Source organism: Oncorhynchus mykiss, chromosome 8 (assembly GCF_013265735.2).
Source record: "Oncorhynchus mykiss isolate Arlee chromosome 8, USDA_OmykA_1.1, whole genome shotgun sequence".
In the NCBI taxonomy this organism is placed as follows: domain Eukaryota; kingdom Metazoa; phylum Chordata; class Actinopteri; order Salmoniformes; family Salmonidae; genus Oncorhynchus; species Oncorhynchus mykiss.
In genome coordinates, this window is record NC_048572.1 from 16,484,156 (window position 1) to 16,505,966 (window position 21,811).

At 42.3% G+C, this 21,811-nt stretch overlaps 1 long non-coding RNA gene across 1 annotated transcript in view; it reads right to left on the reverse strand.

Moving 5' to 3' along the window:
* LOC118965497 overlaps positions 1-21,606 on the reverse strand; it is a 38,343-nt gene extending 16,737 nt beyond the window's left edge. The window contains exon 1 of the long non-coding RNA XR_005052818.1: positions 21,432-21,606. This is a non-coding gene — a long non-coding RNA (uncharacterized LOC118965497). The remainder of the gene's footprint in view (positions 1-21,431) is intronic.
* Positions 21,607-21,811: the final 205 nt, after the last annotated feature.

A 21,811-nucleotide genomic window follows, 5' to 3' on the forward strand; every position in this document is an offset into this window, starting at 1 on the left:
CCGAGACGGAGACCTGGCAACACTGGCATGCCAGAGTCTGGTGTAGCAGTCTAAGCTCCTTACACACACTACCGTTCAAAAGTTTGGGGTCACGTAAAAATGTACATGTTTTCGAAAGAAAAGCACATTTTTTGTCCATTAAAATAACATAAAATTGATCAGAAATACAGTGGTGTAGACATTGTTAATGTTGTAAATGCCTATTGTAGCTGGAAACAGCTGATTGTTTATGGAATATCTACATAGGCGTACAGAGGCCCCTTATCAGCAACCATCACTCGAGTTTCAGAAGAAAGTTCTTTGTTTCTGGCCATTTTGAGCCTGTAATCGAACCCCAAAAAATGCTGATACTCCAAATCCTCAACTAGTCTAAATAAGGCCCGTTTTATTGCTTCTTTAAATGAGGACAACAGTTTTCAGCTGTGCTAACAGCAAAAGTTTTTTTTAAGCCCCCTCCGAAACACAACCCAACCAAGCAGCACTGCTTCTTAACACAGCGTGCATCCAACCCGGAAGCCAGCTGCACTAATGTGTCGGAGGAAACACCGCGCACCTGGCAACCTTGGTTGGCACGCACTGCGCCCGGACAGCCACAGGAGTCACTGGTGTGCGATGAGACAAGGATATCCCTACCGGCCAAACCCTCTCTAACCCGGACAATGCTAGGCCAATTGTGCGTCGCCCCACGGACCTCCCAGTCGCGGCCGGCTGCGACTGGGATTAGCTAACTTGGATTAGCTAACACAACGTGCCATTGGAACACAGGAGTGATGGTTGCTGATAATGGGCCTCTGTACGCCTATGTAGATATTCCATAAACAATCAGCTGTTTCCAGCTACAATAGTCATTTACAACATGAACAATGTCTACACTGTGTTTCTGATCAATTTGATGTTATTTTAAAATGCTTTGTTTCAAAAACAAGGACATTTCTAAGTGACCCCAAACTTTTGAACGGTAGTGTATATGCCCCCCTGGCGACAGGGTTTGAGCCCCTCTGTGTTCATCTCCCTCTCTAACGTCCTACTGTACTGTCAAATATAAATAAATATGTAAGGTGGTCAGAATTCTGTTTGCATTAACAAAATCACAGAGTGGCTGTGCTCAGATCCTCTTAGTCAGTTGTACGCAACAGTGTATGGTTGGCTGATTGTGAGAATGCTGGGGCGGTTGGTCACAGGGTTCAGCTGCCTCTCAGAGGGCAGGGGCTACATGTACTGTCAGCACCGAGATACTGATCTGTTTACTATCACAGCAGCGAGTCTTACTCAGAGTACCAACTTAGAAACACCTCACCTACAGCAACACACAGCATAAACGTGCCTGGGAAGGTTTTATTCAAAAAATATAAATAAATATTTAACTAGTCAAATCAGTTAAGAACAAATGATTATTTACAAGGATGACCTACCCCAGCCAAACCCATACAACACTGGGCGCATTGTGCACCGCCCAATGGCACTCCCAATCATGGCCGGATGTGATACAGCGTGGATTCAAACCAGGTACTGCAGTGACACCTCTTGCACTGAGATGCAGTGTCTTAGACCACTGTGCCACTCGGGTACAGAAGGCTTGATTAGCAAGCATGCATTTTTTCTCAAATATACTCCCAACATTTTTTATTTAGCATGTTTGATGTATTAGCTGTGCTTACAGCACAGTAAAGCACAGAATAGCAGAGCAGTCCCTGGGTAGATATAGTTGAAGTCGGAAGTTTACATACACCTTAGCCAAATACATCTAAACTCTTTTTTTCACAATTCCTGACATTTAATCCTAGTAAAAATTCCCTGTGTTAGGTCAGTTAGGATCACCACTTTATTTTAAGAATGTGAAATGTCAGAATAATAGTACAGAGAATTATTTATTTCAGGTTTTATTTCTTTCATCACATTCCCAGTGGGTCAGAAGTTTACATACACTCAATTAGTATTTGTTAGCATTGCCTTTAAATTGTTTAACTTGGGTCAAATGTTTCGCGTAGACCCATTTGCGACCAAGCTTTAACTTCCTGATTGATGTCTTGAGATGTTGCTTCAATATATAATTTTCCTCCTCATGATGCCATCTAGTTTGTGAAGTGCACCAGTCCCTCCTGCACCAAAGCACTGCCACAACATGATGCTGCCACCCCCGAGCTTCAAAGTTGGGATGGTGTTCTTCTGCTTGCAAGCGTCCCACTTTTTCCTCTAAACATAACGATGGTCATTATGGCCAAACAGTTCTATTTTTGTTTCATCAAACCAGAGGACATTTCTCAAAAAGTACGATCTTTGTCCCCATGTGCAGTTGCAAACCGTAGTCTGTCTTTTTTATGGCGGTTTTGGAGCAGTGGCTTCTTCCTTGCTGAGCGGCCTTTCAGGTTATGTCAATATAGGACTCGTTTACTGTGGATATAGATATTTTTGTACCAGTTTCCTCCAGCATCTTCACAAGGTCCTTTGCTGTTGTTCTGGGAATGATTTGCACTTTTCGCACCAAAGTACGTTCATCTCTAGGAGATAGAACGCGTCTCCTTCCTGAGCGGTATGACGGCTGCGTGGTCTCATGGTGTTTATACTTGTGTACTATTGTTTGTACAGATGAACGTGGCACCTTCAGACGTTTGGAAATTACTCCCAAGGATGAACCAGACTTGTGAAGGTCTACAATTTTTGGCTAATTTCTTTTGATTTTCCCATGATGTCAAGCAAAGAGGCACTGAGTTTGAAGGTTGGCCTTGAAATACATCCACAGGTACACCTCCAATTGACTCAAATTATGTCAATTAGCCTATCAGAAGCTTCAAAAGCCATGACATAATTTCTGGATTTTTCTAAGCTGTTTAAAGGCACAGTCAACTTAGTGTATGTAAACTTCTGACCCACTGGAATTGTGATACAGTGAATTATAAGTGAAATAATCTCTCTGTAAACAATTGTTGGAAAAATTACTTTTGTCATGGACAAAACTATAGTTTGTTTACAAGACATTTGTGGAGTGGTTGAAAAACAAGTTTTAATGACTCCAACCTAAGTGTATGTAAACTTCAGACTTCAACTGTAGGTAGTAAGTACAGAGGAATTGAGAATGGTACTACCATTTCTTTAGCATGTTTGTAAGATGAGATGTGAATTTGTTGATAATAAATATGGTGTTTTCTAATCTAATACACAGGTCCAGATGAAGAAAGTAAAAGAGAGCTAGAGGAAAAGTGCCTATCAGAGGGAAAACAACCGATTCATCTGTGGAGTGCAAAATGAATAAATAGATCCAATTTAGTTTTTCAGGTAATAACGAGAACAACCATACCGTTATTGAACATAAAACCTTCCTGAGGCTACAATTAAAGTCTGCAGTTTAGGTAATATCCTGACTCATGTATTCCTTCAATATCTGAAAAGTGGCAATAAAAGACAAATGTGTCTGGGACATATATTGCAGTTGAATTCAATAAGGCCCTATGGCAAAGCATAATATCAGTGATTCAAGGTATAGCTCATTTGGAAGAAATGCTTACTATATAAGAATGATGCACAAATCTCTAAAAGTTACAGAACCAATGATTTATATATACACTAGATGACTGTAGTGGACGCTGTGTTGAAGCCATCTTGTCACTCACCCACCATTTAAAAAAAAACATTTTGGAAGCTACAGAAATTAATGTCTACATTTGTTATTGCTACATTTATTCTATTACAGACACCGTAATGCATACTTTAAAATGACATAATTTGAGCTAAACATACATATATATATACATATATGTATATATAGTCACAGTCAAAAGTTTAGACACACTTACTCATTTTTTTTTTTTAATCTATTTTCTACATTGTAGAATAATAGTGAAGACATCAATATTATGAAATAACACACATGGAATCATGTAGTAACCAAAAAAGTGTTAAACAAATCCAAATATATTTTATATTTCAATTATTAGGTGTGCCTTGTTAAAAGTGGAATTCGTGAAATTTCTTTCCTTCTTAATGTGTTTGATCCACTCAGTTGTGCTGTGACAAGGTAGGGGTGGTATACAGAATATAGCCCTATTTGGTAAAAGACCAAGTCCATATTATGGCAAGAACAGCTTAAATAAGCAAAAAGAAATGTCCATCATTACTTTAAGACATGAAGGTCAGTCAATCTGGAAAATAGTCGCAAAAACCATCAAGAGCTATGATGAAACTGGCTCTCATGAGGACCACCACAGGAAAGACCCAGAGTTACCTCTGCTGCAAAGGATAAGTTCAATAGAGTTAACTGCACCTCAAATTGCAGCCCTAATAAATGCTTCAGAGTTCAAGTAACAGACACATCTCAACATCAACTGTTCAGAGGAGACTGCGTGAATCAGGCCTGTGGGAACTCCTTCAAGACTGTTGGAAAAGCATTCCAAGTGAAGCTGGTTGAGAGAATGCCAAGTGTGTGCAAAGCTGTCATCAAGGCAAAGGGTGGCTACTTTGAAGAATCTAAAAATCTAAATTAGATTTTTATTTGTTTAACACTTTTTTGGTTACTACATGATTCCATATGTATTATTTATAGTTTTTTTTTACACCTCACACATATAATCCACATAGGAACACAGCAGGAAATAAACAACAGTAGAAAGTGAAAGATAAATAGTACACCGCTGTCCCACACCTGCACATAAGAGGAAGTTACATGGCATGCCAGTGTGTCAGATCCTTCATTCCAGACACAAAGCACGCTGGCATGCACTCAGACAGTTTTTTAGAACATGACCCAGTCCTGAAACGACAGGCTCATAATGTTTCTGTTACCTTGGTTTGACGACCCTTCAAATGTAAAACTCTGCGCCAGTGAGTTGCTGGGGCACGCTCCGTACACTTTAACAAGCTTATTTCAACCTAATGTCACCTTGGGGATTAATAAAGTACAATGGATCTCATCTCATTGATTTCTCAATCCATAAACATAACGAATAACACATACAGTGTATCTATATTCACACTCTTGAGATAAATTGACTGAAAGTTAAGGTATTTTACACTGCTCTCTTCAGAAAATCAACACGTTTTTCAAAAGGCAGCCAATATGTCTGAAGGTAAGCTCCATTCGTAATCGATTTGGAGAGCAGAAAATAACATATTGTTCAGGGAATGGCTCCAAACCGTGAACATTGACTTTGTTCCACTGAGTTTAGAGGAAAAACGGTAGTCAGGTTATATTGTCTGTAACTTAGCAACCTGCAGTACAGACAAAATACATTATGTTCATAACAGGGATTTTTAAACATTTGTCACATGCAATACAGTGAAATTCTTAACTTGCAAGCCCTTCACAACAATGCAGCATTTAGAAAAAAAATCTATATAAAATCTACATATAGAAGAGAAAGAAAACATTAGCATGTCCAATTGTTGTGCTATCTGAGGTATGACAATGGGGTGGTTGGTGATAGAGATGGTGGCACTATGATGCCAGTGTGTCTGAGTGGTCTTTAGCTCATCTCTGAGGATCGCTTGTAGGGCACTACTCTTTAGGAATCCTGCCTGTTCCCACACCAGAGGTGGTTGGTGGGAGGAGATTTCAGAGGAAGAGCTCAATGTAATGGCTTGAATGGAATGAATGATACGGTATTAAACACATGGAAACCATGTGTTTGATACCTTTCCATTTATTGTCTTCAGCCATAAAAGCCTGTATCTCCTCCCACCAGCCACCACTGCCCACACAGTCCCTGGGAGCATAGTTCTGTTACTGGGCAACCTGATATTTACACCATTGACTCATCTGTTCCAATCCCGCCTCCACTTTACTCTATGGCTTTACATTGTAAATACCACATTCCCACCCTTTAGTCTACAACTAGTTGCATACGAGTTATCTTAAATCCCAGGTATTGTATGTACAGTGCCGTGAAAAAGTATTAGCCCCCTTTCTGATCTTCTCTATTTTGACATATTTTTGATACTGAATGTATCAGATCTTCAACCAAAACCTCATATTAGATGAAGGGAACCTGAGTTTACAAATAACACAAAAAGGCCTGTACTGACTGAGGGACAAGAGTCACGTAGGAGTGACGCCACCTGTCGGAAGCCATCTCAACTACACGGAAGACAATAGATTTCCTGGAAGAATGTATAGTACAATTCCTCAAATTCCAAGAAACCAATTCCTCTGACTTGGGAAAGGATGGAGCAAGGAATTTGGCAAGAATTGAAAGGAGAAGTAGAGGAATATATGATTACAGACAGAAACAAAAATGACAAAACCCATTTCACCATTGAACAAAGAAACTGTCAAAAGGACAAACTCTCAGATCAAAACCTTACATTGCTTTGGATCTGAAATAAATATACCACCCACAGACTGAGTAGAGCAAACCCTATCTATCTATAGACTCATCTCCAACTCATTCCAGCAGAGTCCCGGAGTCCCTTCACACAATACCTGCTTATACACAGCAGCACACCTGAAGCCTGTTGTCTAGGTATGACAGACGGCTCTCCTATAGTCAGATAAGATCAAGGTCTGTGCTCTGACATCTTCGTCTGAGACCCTCTCTCCCAGGGGCTGTTGATTCATTCAGGGTCACGGCCACTTCGATTTGCTGCCTGGGAGGAACAATGTTACGGTTTCCTCCACCTGTACGCTGCCTGTTTCATCCACCTGTACACTGGGCCCTCTCAGGGGAATGTGTGGCTGGAGACCAGTCACAGGAAGACAGGCATCGACCACTGAGCTCTGCTGACTGGATGGAGGATCTCTGGATAGCAACACAGGCTTGCAGAGCAAGATTAAGCAGCCAATCAATATGTAGGAGGTTCAAATGTAAATTATTTAAAAAATTGTTACAAGAAACGTGTCAGCTTCCTAGCATTTCTCATTCTTCAAGTTAGAGTAAAACTAAGAGCTTGAAGTTTCTTGGAGCTAAAGTGGCAATCGATCAATGAGATCCAGCCCACACACTTTTCTGCCGATGCCCCCATCGGTAATTAAATGATCTTATTGATAGCGTAGGTCAGTGAGGTGAACTTTTTTTCAATTTTCTGTTCACTTGAGTGAAAGCCTCACTTTGTGTCATTCAGTCCAAAGAGAGTAGAGCAGAGCACAGTGTCTCCTTTTCCTGTATCCCTGATGTAGCGCTGCATGTAGGTGGAGGCCTTCACCAACCTTCACAATGGCCATTCAGCAGAGGCTGCCAGACAGGGCACTGCGCTCTTCAGGACATCCACGTCGCAAACATATTTTCTTCTGAAAAGGTGGGAGTGGAGGGAACATTCTTCAATAAAGGCAGTTATGTGGTACGGTGGATAAAAAGGTTTAAGGTACAAGCACAAAACAACTCTCAGCAAGATGAATTATTCTGTCTGAAAACTCGGTTCAGTCGTCAGTTGGAGCAAAGTAAAAGCCGATACCTATTATACAAGGCTCTGCAATTCAATTGGAGGGTACATAGTTGACCAAATTGCACATCAACAACTGTGAAACATTTTAGTAATGTTTTTTGTCCCCAAACTTTAGCACTTTAACACTATGCAGTTGCAACTGGACAAAAACATTTGACTACACTACATAAATACAAACGAAGTGGCGACAGCTTGCCTGTGACGTTCTTGACTGCACATCAAGTCACAACCACTTGCATAATACATATGTGACAAAAATGACCCTAAATTGCTCTGCAGAGATCTGTAATATAGACTTCCTACAGTACAGCACCGGAGAACCATCGACGAATTTACAAACAAAGATAAGAAATGAGAACAAACTCCCTTATCAATACACTGAGTGCCAGTCGGGTTGTGCCATCACGCCAACTTCTTGTGTCACTTATTGTCATGACAAACATGTTTTAGGACAACTGACGTAATATTGGACAAACTTGAGCTGTGTCCTGTACAAAGACAGAAACGATAACAACAGGAACAGAAGAAACGCTGGACACAGATAATGAGAAGATCACACACACACTGGATGGGTAAAGGGTTAAATCAATCAATTTCAGGCCTGAGGGAAGGAATTATGCTGTCCTCAATGCAACCATGGCAACTAACTTACCCCTTAAAACTAGACTCGGATAACCTTCGAGTTGATTCTCTGATTGAAAAGTACTTATTTTCATTACTGTTGTTTTGCATGTCAAAAAGCAAGGACAGATACAAAACAATGTCTGAGTTTCTACATTATTAAAGTGCAAAACAGAACCTTCAACTTGAATTCAGGCAAATACTGCTAGCAATTTAATTTCTATGTGATTGCATATGAATTGCCAACTGTCACTGCCAATGAATTCAGTGTCTACCATAGTAAGGCAGACAACGTGAGGGAGTTGCCAGTGGAAAGGTACCACAGAGTGGGTATACTCCATCCTGTTTCTGGCCGGTTCTCTATGCCATCTGGACATACTGAGGAGTAGCACCAGTGAGGCCTACTATACTGCTGTTAGCCTGCTGAGACGTAAAGATCACTCTCCATACTGCCAGTAAAGATCACTCTCCACATATAACTGCCAGGATGACGGAACAGTTAGGGACATCATCAGAGGCCGTTGATGATGTTTCACTCAGGAATGAGGTTTTCCTGGTAGAGTTCTGCTACTCGACCCAAGCCTGAAGGGCCCCGACATTATACATTGGGTTAGGGCCGGGTAGGACCTGTTTTTACATCAATAACTAGGGTACGGGCAGGGGATAACTAAATTGATAGCTAACACTTTGAAGCCAAGTCATTTGCATATCTGACTAAGATAATAACATGGTGTCAGAAGTGCTTCAACTTTGTCAAATATAAGACAGGAAAGACTATTTCACAGAAAATAAATGCTCCTTGAGTTTAGTTTGACGAAAAGTATCTAACAGGTAACTGCTCTCTCATGTCTCTTCAATAAGCAGAACAGCCCAAGCGAAGCTGTTGCTATGGATACTCACAGACTCAGAGCGCCATGAGCAGAGCGAGCTGCGTGCGAAGGAGCGAGTGACAGAGAGGATTTCCCATTTCGGGCAGGGCCTTAAATTTGGCATAAGCAATCGTGCCAGGGTAGGGTAGAGCCTGAACATTGCGGACATGGGTAGGGCTTGGGTTTAGAATGAATGCCCGTGCAGAGCTCTAGTTCCTGGTGCCCATAGAGAACACATGGTAACCATAGAGAACACATGGTAACCATAGAGAACACATGGTGCCCAGTGCCATTTGAGACACCTACACAGTAAACCCCTTTCAGGATTATAATGTGATGAACAGAAACATAGATTATAGTATAATATCAGAATACTGCTCTCTATCATCTGACACAAGTGCAGTAATGGCAAGGCTGAATTGTGAAATAGATTGTGTATTTTCTTGAAGATCTGTCAAATGATGATCCTATGGCTTGGAGATCACTCCACTCCCATCACAGTAATACTCAAAAAGAGTGGTCTCATTTGAACAGCTTTTTGATTGCTCCAGGCTTTGTCAGAGTGTTGCTGAGGATTAAAGACAAAAGGAGGGACCACTCCACTAAATCCCATCCCCTGAGAGGAGCCGTCTCGGTCAACGCTCACACGTGCACACAAACAAGCAGGGCCTAGGGAAACTACATTGCAGCATAAATCATGCAACAAACACCCCGCAGAGATGTGCACACACCCACCCTTCAAAGATACTGAAGTTTACACAGCACAGCGTATGATTTATAAACCACAGAGCTGAAAGGTAAAATGAAAACGATCCATCTAAATTGATGACATCAATTATCTCAGGGACAATTTACCCAAAATGAGAAGAATGTATTAATAGGAAGTGAGGGTTAAAGGAGGCAGTCATTTATAAAACCAAATTAATCTGATATTTACTAAGATCATATTGAAGTAACAATATTTCAGGATAATCACTCCAATCTACCACAGCCCTCCCACCCCGGGACCAGATAAGAAGTCCCTCCAATCTACCACAGCCCTCCCACCCCGGGACCAGATAAGAAGTACCTCCAATCTACCACAGCCCTCCCACCCCGGGACCAGATAAGAAGTCCCTCCAATCTACCACAGCCCTCCCACCCCGGGACCAGATAAGAAGTCCCTCCAATCTACCACAGCCCTCCCACCCCGGGACCAGATAAGAAGTCCCTCCAATCTACCACAGCCCTCCCACCCCGGGACCAGATAAGAAGTCCCTCCAATCTACCACAGCCCTCCCACCCCGGGACCAGATAAGAAGTCCCTCCAATCTACCACAGCCCTCCCACCCCGGGACCAGATAAGAAGTCCCTCCAATCTACCACAGCCCTCCCACCCCGGGACCAGATAAGAAGTCCCTGCAATCTACCACAGCCCTCCCATCCCGGGACCAGATAAGAAGTCCCTGCAATCTACCACAGCCCTCCCACCCCGGGACCAGATAAGAAGTCCCTCCAATCTACCACAGCCCTCCCACCCCGGGACCAGATAAGAAGTCCCTCCAATCTACCACAGCCCTCCCACCCCGGGACCAGATAAGAAGTCCCTGCAATCTACCACAGCCCTCCCATCCCGGGACCAGATAAGAAGTCCCTCCAATCTACCACAGCCCTCCCACCCCGGGACCAGATAAGAAGTACCTCCAATCTACCACAGCCCTCCCACCCCGGGACCAGATAAGAAGTCCCTCCAATCTACCACAGCCCTCCCACCCCGGGACCAGATAAGAAGTCCCTCCAATCTACCACAGCCCTCCCACCCCGGGACCAGATAAGAAGTCCCTCCAATCTACCACAGCCCTCCCACCCCGGGACCAGATAAGAAGTCCCTCCAATCTACCACAGCCCTCCCACCCCGGGACCAGATAAGAAGTCCCTCCAATCTACCACAGCCCTCCCACCCCGGGACCAGATAAGAAGTCCCTCCAATCTACCACAGCCCTGCCACCCTGGGACCAGATAAGAAGTCCCTCCGTGATATTTTGTCTTATTTTTCTTCTTCTTCCTTTAGAAATTAAGCCTTGTTTGAAATGAACACAGTGTGTGGAGCGAAGGGGAGTTGGTGCGGGTTTTAGTACATGCGACAACTCCCCTTCGCTCCATGCACCGTACAAAGATCACCATCTGGAGCGTTGGCCCATTTGCTATTCAGCCATCTGTGGCAATGACACTCTTCTGTTATTACTAATGCTCAATTTCTGTTTTTTTCCTTCTTAGCCCCCCACACAAAGAAACATTTTCCAAGGACGCAATGTGTTGGGCAAGATAACAACCAAAGTGCAGTGATGAAGAACCACTGTGGTGGTTGTGTACCCTGTTTATATTACTGCACGGACATCTGAGCAGTCAGATTCAAGCACTAGCATTAATACCCTGTTAAACTCCACCATGTCTGTGTCCCAAATGCAGGGTCCATAAGGCTCTGGTCAAAGGAAGTGCACCATTTAGTGAATGGGGTGCCACCCAGTTCACTTTAAAACTAGGAGAATATACTGTGGTACTGACAGAAGTTCAGGTGAGAAAAGAAACATCACATTCTTTAAAATGTTTTAAATATTTCTTCATGTCATAAATCCTAACTCAGTCTTTCACATTCCACCCTCCTGCAGAATCGACAAAGCACTGGGCCTAAAGATCAAAAGCCATGTCTTGTCTGTGATAGGCTATTCCTTCTTGCCACCATGGCATGTCTGTGTTCATTGGGTGTAGTATCGACGTTTGGGGTCAGGAGAGAGATGTGTGTGAGCGGCTCTGTTCTGCTGGGCAGAGGTAATACTGCGTGACATTTGTTTGTTTGGAGGGGTTCACCACTCGGGCCACTAATGTCCAGCTTATCATTCTGATGGATTACTCCTATGTGGCTCCCACAGTCAAAGGTGGTATCCCTCTATGCAGATAAAATATATTGAATAAAAATATAAACGCAACATGTAAAGAGGTGGTCCCATTTTTCATGAGCTGAAATAAAAGTTCCCAGAAATGTTCCATACGCACAAAATGCTTATTTCTCTCAAATGTTGTGTACCAATTTGCTTACATTCCTGTTAGTGAGATGTTCTCCTTTGCAAAGATAATCCATCCACCTGACAGGTGTGGCATATCAAGAAGCTGATTAAACAGCAGGATCATTACACAGGTGCACCTTGCGCGGGGGGCAATAAAAGGCCACTCTAAAATGTGCAGTTCTGTCACACAACACAATGCCACAGATGTCTCAAGTTTAAAAAGAGCTTGAAATTGGCATTCTGTCCATTAGAACTGTCCATTAGAGCTGTTGCCAGATAATTGAATGTTAATTTTGCTACCATAAGCCACCTCTAACGTCGTTTTATAGTATTTGGCAGTACGTCCAACCAGGCCTCACAACCACAGATCACGTGTAACCACACCAGCCCAGGACCTCCACATCCGGCTTCAGCCACCCGGACAGCTGATAAACTGAGGAGTATTTCTGTCTGTAATAAAGCCTTTTTTGGGGAAAATATTATTTCTGATTGGCTGGGCCTAGCTTTCCAGTGGGTGGGCCTATGCCCTTCCAGGCCAACCCATGGCTGCTCCCCTGCACAGTCATGTGAAATCCATAGATTAGGGCATAATGAATGTATTTCAATTGACTAATTTCCTTATATGAACTGTAACTTGTTGAAATTGTTTCATGTTGCGTTTACATTTTTGACTTCTGCTCGCTTTAGTATAAGCTAATGGAAAAATCCCACACCTAGGGTTAATCTTCTAACATTAGTTGGTCTTTTTAGGATACTAAATTGTTTGCCATGAAGCAAATTAAAGCAGTTAAACAAAACAAGTACTTTTTAGCTTATTCCAATGCAGTAGCACCTCCAGAGAACTGGATGTTGGACAGGCTGCATGTCATGAGGAGAATGTGCTTTCACACGGACCACTACGTCAAGACACCAGCTAGCTCGAAGACATCACACATGATAAAACACACATCAACGCTATAACCTTACTCACACGATAACCAGTACATTTGAGAAATTGTAAAGAGACTGTTTGTCAATCTACGCTTCATCAAGTTATGGGAGAGAAAAGTATTTGTAAAATGAGAGAGATGTAGCTTCACTATATAGAATCCATCCATCTATACCCATCTCTGAAATGGCATATATCAATAAGGAGGTCAGGCATGATTGTACTTCTTGGAAAGCTCCATTTAATGAATAGCCTGGTCAGACAGGGACAGGCCTAAAAATAGAAGGAATACAATCACAATCCCCCATTTACACAATGGATGGATGGACACATCCTTGCTGGTGGCGACACAGATAAGAGGGAGAGAATAACAGGGGTTCTGGCTTTCCCTGTCACCAGTGCAGAGAGGAGACTATTGATGCACACCCACTGAGGGAGCTGATGGTTCAGCTGGAGGGCAAATAGTGGTGATAGGATAAACAGAGGAGCTCCATGGTTGAACACACCGTGGCTGCATGCCAAATGGCACCCTATTCCTTTTATAGAACACTACTTTTGACCAGGGCCCAAAGGATAGTACACTATATAGGGAACAGGGTGCCATTTGGGACACACACCCTGCGCCCTCCCTGGGCATGTGGCCAGCTCTCTGCAATACATATAACACCTATCTCTCGGCAGGACATATAACATCTCTCTGCAGGACATATAACATCTCTCTGCAGGACATATAACATCTCTCTGAAGGACATATAACATCTCTCTGCAGGACATATAACATCTCTCTGCAGGACATATAACATCTCTCTGCAGGACATATAACATCTCTCTGCTGGAAATGCAAATGGTATCAAGAACATACATATCATTGCTTCAGGTCCTGAACTACAGGCAGTTAGATTTGGTATGTCATTTTAGGCGAAAATTTAAAAAAAGGGTCCAATCCTTAAGCTCTCACTGCAGGACATTTAACACATCTCTCTCTGCAGGACATTTAACACATCTCTCTCTGCAGGACATTTAACACATCTCTCTCTGCAGGACATTTCACACGCATCTCACGGTGAGCAGAGAGGCCTTGATGTAGTAACACATGAAATATGTATAAGCCTCCTGGTGACATAAGTCTGAATTAGAAAAGTAATTTATTTCATGCAGCGATGTGATATAAGTAAAATGTTCAATTTAACTGTGAGAATGAAGTACATTGGCCTACAGAAATGTAGAGACCTGCTTACAAGATGGATGGTATGGACAGCTGTCTGTCTGTTGTCCTGTACTTGTCTTAAACATTTTCACACTGCCCACAGCTTCAAAGCACACTGACAGTTCAATTCACACATGATGAAAAGCAATCACGGCAGGCTGTTCACTGAAGGCTTATCAACACAAACTATGAAGAGTACTTCTTTAATGGAATGTTTGAATGTGAACTTCACTGTTGGTTTGAGCAGGGAAGAAGGTCATTCAGTCTCATTATGCAGGCAACTCGGCCAGGTTGGGTCGCACATCAGACCACCACATAGGCATCCAAACCTCGGAAAAGGCCAGTGTGTATCCAATCCTCCTCTCATTCAGTGCTGAGAACCAGGTACCCTGAAAATATTAATGAGACTCTCAATAGAACTGGACTTTAGTCATAGAGGGCACTCTGACCCTCTGCTAGGCTGCATCAATTGACTATGCAGACGGAGGCTTATTGTGGGGGAGCCAGGCAGGGCTAGGCTATTTCTACAAATGAAAATTCAAATGAAGGCTGACAAACATATTCATTGTGGAACATGTTGTGCCCAAGGGCTAGTGCTGAGTGATTAGTACTTTTTGAAGTTGGCTCAGTAAGATTATAGAAAAAAGAAATAACGGAGTCACAGAATAAAACAACGAATAATAGTCCCATGATGGTAGTGACGGTCCATTGCGGCTTATCACTTATCAACCACCATTTATTCACATGACTTTACTTTAATCAAATATTTCAGTTGTTGTGTACATCACATTTGTTTTATTTGATGACTATCATTTCATTCCAAGTCACCATCTCATCTCTATAGAGCTGCTTCCTATGCTGTCTGACAAAATCACTATTTAGTAGTTCTTCAAAGTAAATAAGGCTTACTTTTATGACTGCTGAATACCAACTATCATTCACTTAGATCATGTACTTTCAGGTAGAGATACCTCATGAAGCAACAGCTGCTCTCTATATCCCCTCCAGATTGTGCATTCTTCTGCCTCTTCCTTAGCAGTCTTAAATAAACAGACCGGACAAGTATTATGCAATAGATTATGGTCATTGTAGTTAATTACCACATTTTATGCGCTAAACTATGTAGAATATTGGCCTTTTGGTAACTACAACACTAACTACATTGCACAGTTCAGTCTGGATCTGATTTATCTCTAGAGAAACTGTGCAATGTGCACATTGAGCTCACAGAAAAAACCCTGAACAAAATGGAATTCAAATAATCAAACCAACGTTGGTCAAGTAGTTGTTCTCTCAACAGTATGTACATATGTCATCTGAATCCAACAAACTCAACAATTCACTTATTTTTTTCTAAATATGTCTATAAATTATCATCACGATGTGCATGTAAGTGCCAAAATAAAGGAAACACCAACATAAAGTGTCTCTATATGGCGTTGGGCCACCACAAAACAGAATAGCTTCAATGCACCTTGGCATAGATTCTATAAGTGTCTGGAACTCTAGTGGAGGGATGCGACACCATTCTTCCATGAGAAATTCCATCATTTGGTGTTTTGTTGATGGTGGTGGAAAACGCCGTCTCAGGCACAACTCCAGAAATTCTCATAAGTATTCAACTGGGTTGGGATCTGGTGACTGAGACAGACACATGCACACCAGGGTTCTAGACTAACTTTTCACCTGGTGGCACTGGTGCTACCAAACTTGATCAGTTGATGGCACCAGCACATGATTTGGTTGCATCATTCTTTGCCGCTGTGGGGAGATAATGGCCTGACCTGTGTCCCATAACGTGCCTGTATTCCATACAGAACCAGGCTAATAATGACTAGCCATCTTTTACATTAGCATGCCCTTGCAGAGCTTGATAATTCAGGTGAATTTGTGCTACTGGCCCGGATGAAAAGAATACTGGGCCGGGAAAGCGGATGACGCAAACATCAATTAAATGTTATCTTTAATTTGTGGCTTCAGCAAGTAGCCTACCTACCCTCCATACACAAATAATTACATTTTAACTTGACAATATCAGATTTACACTGATTGTTTGTAGGAAAAATGTAACCTTTACACAATCTCAAAAGGGTGTTATTGTTAGCGATTTTGTCTAAGTTGTAGAGCCCTATAAAATCAGTTTTGTCTTTTGGTTTAAAAAAATTCCCAGTTTAGTTTTTCCAGGTTTCCCCTATATTTTCCAGGTTTCCCCTATATTTTTCAGGTTTTCACTCTCAAAATCACACTATTTTTATTGAAGACTACAAATAGATGATGTTCTAAGTCCACCGCTTATTAAACCACATCAGGAGACCACTTATTAAACCACATCAGGAGACCACTTATTAAACCACATCAGGAGACCACTTATTAAACCACATCCGGAGACCACTTATTAAACCACATCAGGAGACCACTTATTAAACCACATCCGGAGACCACTTATTAAACCACATCAGGAGACCACTTATTAAACCACATCCGGAGACCACTTATTAAACCACATCAGGAGACCACTTATTAAACCACATCAGGAGACCACTTATTAAACCACATCAGGAGACCACTTATTAAACCACATCAGGAGACCACTTATTAAACCACATCAGGAGACCACTTATTAAACCACATCAGGAGACCACTTATTAAACCACATATAGGAGACCACTTATTAAACCACATCAGGAGACCACTTATTAAACCACATCAGGAGACCACTTATTAAACCACATCCGGAGACCACTTATTAAACCACATCAGGAGACCACTTATTAAACCACATCAGGAGACCACTTATTAAACCACATCAGGAGACCACTTATTAAACCACATCAAGAGACCACTTATTAAACCACATATAGGAGACCACTTATTAAACCACATCAGGAGACCACTTATTAAACCACATCAGGAGACCACTTATTAAACCACATCAGGAGACCACTTATTAAACCACATCAGGAGACCACTTATTAAACCACATCAGGAGACCACTTATTAAACCACATCAGGAGACCACTTATTAAACCACATATAGGAGTCACTTATTAAACCACATCTGGAGACCACTTATTAAACCACATCAGGAGACCACTTTTGAAGTCTGGGAACAATCCCCCGAAAATGTTGGGGAAGCTGTAGTTGCCCTATAATTCAACTGTGCACCTAGCAAGAGACTGTTATGTTTGGCTGTACAATGTACAGTCTACAAGCAGGGCTTGACATTAACTTTTTCATCCACTCATCTTACGGACAAGTAGGACTAATGTCTTACTTCTCCCCCCCACAAAAAAATGTGCTAAGACCATGGGCCAAAAAGGTGACTGAAAAATGTGTTGCATGATACAAGGAACCATTTCACAAAATAACCTAACGTTATTATCACTGGTATTGACAATGGACGGCTGCTGGTCTCTGATCCCATGTATTATATGTCTGGCCATTGTGCCCTTGAGCAAGACACTTAAGCCCCCACAAAGTAAAATACTGCACCAGGCTACTGTATGAAACACATGTGGTCCATCAACCCTCCATCTGGAGAGCTACTGAGCTACAGGCTTTTGATACAACCCTGCTCAAACACAGTTTATCAAGGTCCTGTTGAGTAACTGATTTTAAAAAAATATATATATTTTTAAATGTGGTATGTTCGTGCAGGGCTGGAGCAAAAGCCTGAACACCCAGTATCTCTCCTGGACTCTCCTGGAGGATTCCAGGAATGGCTGGCCACCCTGCAACATTACAATTACAACCAAATACTTTTGTCTTTAAAAAAAAATCCCTTATTCAATGAGCCAGGGATCAAATGGCTAAGGAGGGCGAGGTAGCGAACTAAGATGTTTATCTATTTCTAAGGTTAAAATATTCAGTGTTCAGGGGTGACCTTGACAGCATAGGAGTTACTTGACAATTGGGTACTCTAAGAATATTTCTTTACTTTCTCAGAATTACATGGCCAGTATTGAATAGAGGAGAATTCTAGCCAATTTTGAGCACTTAAGAGATAGTTTTAAAACTGGAGTATGCAGCATTAGTTTCATCAATTGTGCACCCAATCAAATGCGTGTTTGCCATTTGCAGTAACGCACGAGTGGCGGTGGAAAGATATTTTAGTACATGACAATGAAATGAATGCATGCTAATAGCTAAATAGTTAACTAGCGAGATGGCAAATAAAAATAGGTGTAGTTTGGATGGATCTAGTTAGTCTGCCTCTCTTTGTTTTCTTTTCAACATGTATTTAACTAGGCAAGTCAGTTAAGAACAAATTCTTATTTACAATGACGGCCTACCGGGGAACAATGTTCAGGGGCAGAATGACAGATTTTTACATTGTCAGCTTGGGGATTCGATCCAGCAACCTTTCGGTTACTGGCCCAATGCTCTAACCATTTGGCTACCTGCCTTCATTTTGGCAAATACCTGTACAGTCTTCCTGGCTTTAAAGCAACAGCAAAAATATGATCACCGAAAATGGAATGGAATCAGTATTTTCCACACAGCCCTCCTTTACTCCTAAAGTGGAGCTTACGCTCCAAAGCCAACCACAAAATGGCTTTGAGAAAACTGAAAGATTCCCAAGCCGGAACTGTCAAAAAATAGGGAACACACGAGGGGGCAGGACCAAAGCGGAAATAAGGCAAACACGGTGGTTGTGTCACAAGTTGCACTCTATTATTCACCATATAGTGCACTACTTTTGACCAGAGCCCTATGGACTCTGGTCAAAAGTAGTGCACTATAAAGGAAATAGGGTGCCATTTTGGAGCACCCACTGTGACCGGCTATAATGGGAGAACAGGAAATTACCTCTGTGATAATAACGTAAATGACACATCAATTAGTTCCCCTGAAAGAGATGCCTGTTCACATCAGAGAGCCAGCAAATCTGCATTTGTGTTCCGGTGCAGTGTGGGGCTGCTGCCACCCCTCCAAACCTCTAGTTTGCAGCCTAATCTCATTCCCAGCCCAGCACACCCAGGAGACTGCCTCCCACTAACTGATAGGTACTGAGATTTTCATATCCTCCATTATAAAATCTGAAATGAAAGAGCGATGCAAAACCAAAACGGTTTTACAGAGAGGAGGATTCAGACAGAGCGTGCTGTAAAGGCTGGGGGAAAGCTGAATGAATCCCAGGTGGGTGATCTCAGACTGCTGCTGCTTTCAGACAAAATGGACCGACTTAAAAATGGCTGACGCTGTTATCTTGTGGCCAAACTTGATTCCTTGATGCACGGTCACTTGAGTGGCAATCTAATCTGACAACTTGGATAATAAGACAATGCCATGGCCATTGTTTTGCCCATAGGGAAGTGTTTCATCAGGCTTAAACTGGACTGTATGACAACATGATTTGAAAAGCTGCTCTTCTAGCAGGTGCAGGGCTGGACTAGCTCTCCCTCCGGCACAAATATTTCTCTATTATCCATTTACCACATTTCACCTGTGATTGTGTGACAATTGATTAAAGGCACATTCAGCTCAAGGGATATTGGCAAACAGGTTTGATTTTTAGCTTGAGTCCAAATCTACCCTCATTTCCTTGTTTGGGAGAGGTTCTATATAATTTCCTAGTTGGGAATAGGTTCTATATAATTTTGTAGTTGGGGATTTTACATCCCTTCTATACTGAACAAAAATATAAACGTGATACAAACATGATACAATTTCAAAGATTTTACTGAGTTACAGTTCATAGAAGGAAATCAGTCAATTTAAATAAATAAATTAGGCCATAATCTATGGATTTCACATGACTGAGCAGGGGTGCAGCCATGGGTGGGCCTGGGTGGGCAAAGGCCCACCCACTTGGGAGCCAGGCCCCCCCGCCCCCCTTTTGTGGCATTGTATTGTGTGACAAAACTGCACATTTTAGAGTGGCATTTTATTGTCCACAGCACAACACGCACCTTTGTAATGATCATGCTGTTTAATGTAAGTGACTATCAATGACATTGCTGTTGCTACCCTATGATTTGCAGCTGGACGAGGGATATCAATATTGTAACACACCGTCATAAAGAAGACAAGGCTCCCGATAGCAAATAAATGAGAACCCCGAGAGAAGAGAACATAAACTTTCCTGAGGTCAGAGAAAAATAGCACCCAACACCAGAGAGGAGGTAGTCAAATACATAGACACGGTTTGATAGTTTGTTTGACACCTACCGTAGCAGCTGACTAAAGAACAGACTGAGTGGAGTATATTTTTTATGAAAATGATGTCGAACACCTGTGGCACAAACTAGAGAATTCCTGAAGGTAGTACTTCATCAGGATTTGGAAGAGATGGGGTTGACACACAATGTGCATCATCAGAGATAAGATGCTGAGTCAGCAATTTATATGTAAAATACTCTGCCTCCATGCGCCCCATTATTCTGAGTGCCTGCAGGTGTGCACGGCTGCACGCCACCTCTACTTATCGCCATCACGTCTTTCTCTGAATTCCATCACTTCCATTACGCTGTGAAGACACCATCTGTTATGTGCCTGAGGTGATGATGTTGTGCTAATTAATTTACTATGTACAGAGCCATGTTGTATTCCATTTCCATTTGAGTCATTTAGCACAGAGTTTCCCAACTCGGTCATGGGGCCCCCCTGGGTGTTGGTTTTTACCCTACACAGCTGATTTAAATAACCAACTCATCATCAAGCTTTGATTATTTGAAAATCAACAGTGTAGTGCTACGGCAAAAAATAAATGTGCACCCAGGGGGGCCCCAGGACCGAGTTTGGCAAACCCTGGTTTAGCAGAGACTCTTATCCAGAGAAACTTAAAGGAGCAATTAGGCTTAAGTGCCTTGCTCAAGGGCACATTGACATAATTTTCACTTAGTCGGCTCAGCGATTCGAACCAGCAACCTTTCGGTTACTGGCCCAAAACTCCAAGCCGCTAGCCTACCTGCCACAAACACATCCTCTTCAAACAATCCAAATAGGGGATACAGTGTCTCTTTGAGGGAGGGAGATGATCGAAGACCAGGATTATTGCCCCAGATAATAACATCATCATAACATCGTTACAGTGGTGCCAGGCAGAGATGGATATTTCCCTCCAACACAAAGCAGAGATGGTTTATCTATCTTCCACCTTTTATTGTGTAGACAGTGGCTGTTCCACACAGATACTGGACCTGTTGACTGTCAGAGTGCAGGTTTGGGCATCCCTCCCTTCCTTCACAATGACAGGAGGACACGGAGAGGTGACTTTGACACAGAGTGCGCCTGACAAATACATTTCTCCAGAGACCTGAGGGCCGAGTCCTACCCCGCTGTCTTATTATTAGAGGGAGGTCGTTAAAAAGTTGGTGCTGCGGTGCAATCAGCCTGTAGAGACAGGCCAGTGACTCTGACACAAATAACAGTGTTTAAGACAGACTCACCCCGCAAGGCTGAAAGATAAGGTCGTTGACTTCATGGCTGACATGAAGCGGCTTTCCAGGAGCTGAAAAAAACACAACAGGAGATTTCATCAGCAACAGGACAGATACTGTAACACTGTACAGCAAGGAATGAAAATAAGTCTGGGGAATAGAATGACATCTATAGCCTCCTATAAGAACACACAGAAACCCATAGTCTACGTCCCAAATTGCACCCTATTCCCTTTATAGTGCACTAGTTTTGACCAGAGCCCTATAGGCCATAGTAAGGCTTGGGTTAAAAGTAGTGCACTATGTAGGGTAGTGTTGCACAGTATACCGAAACTTTGGTACTTTTTCGATACTAGTACAATCATTTTTGTTACTTTAGATACTTCTGT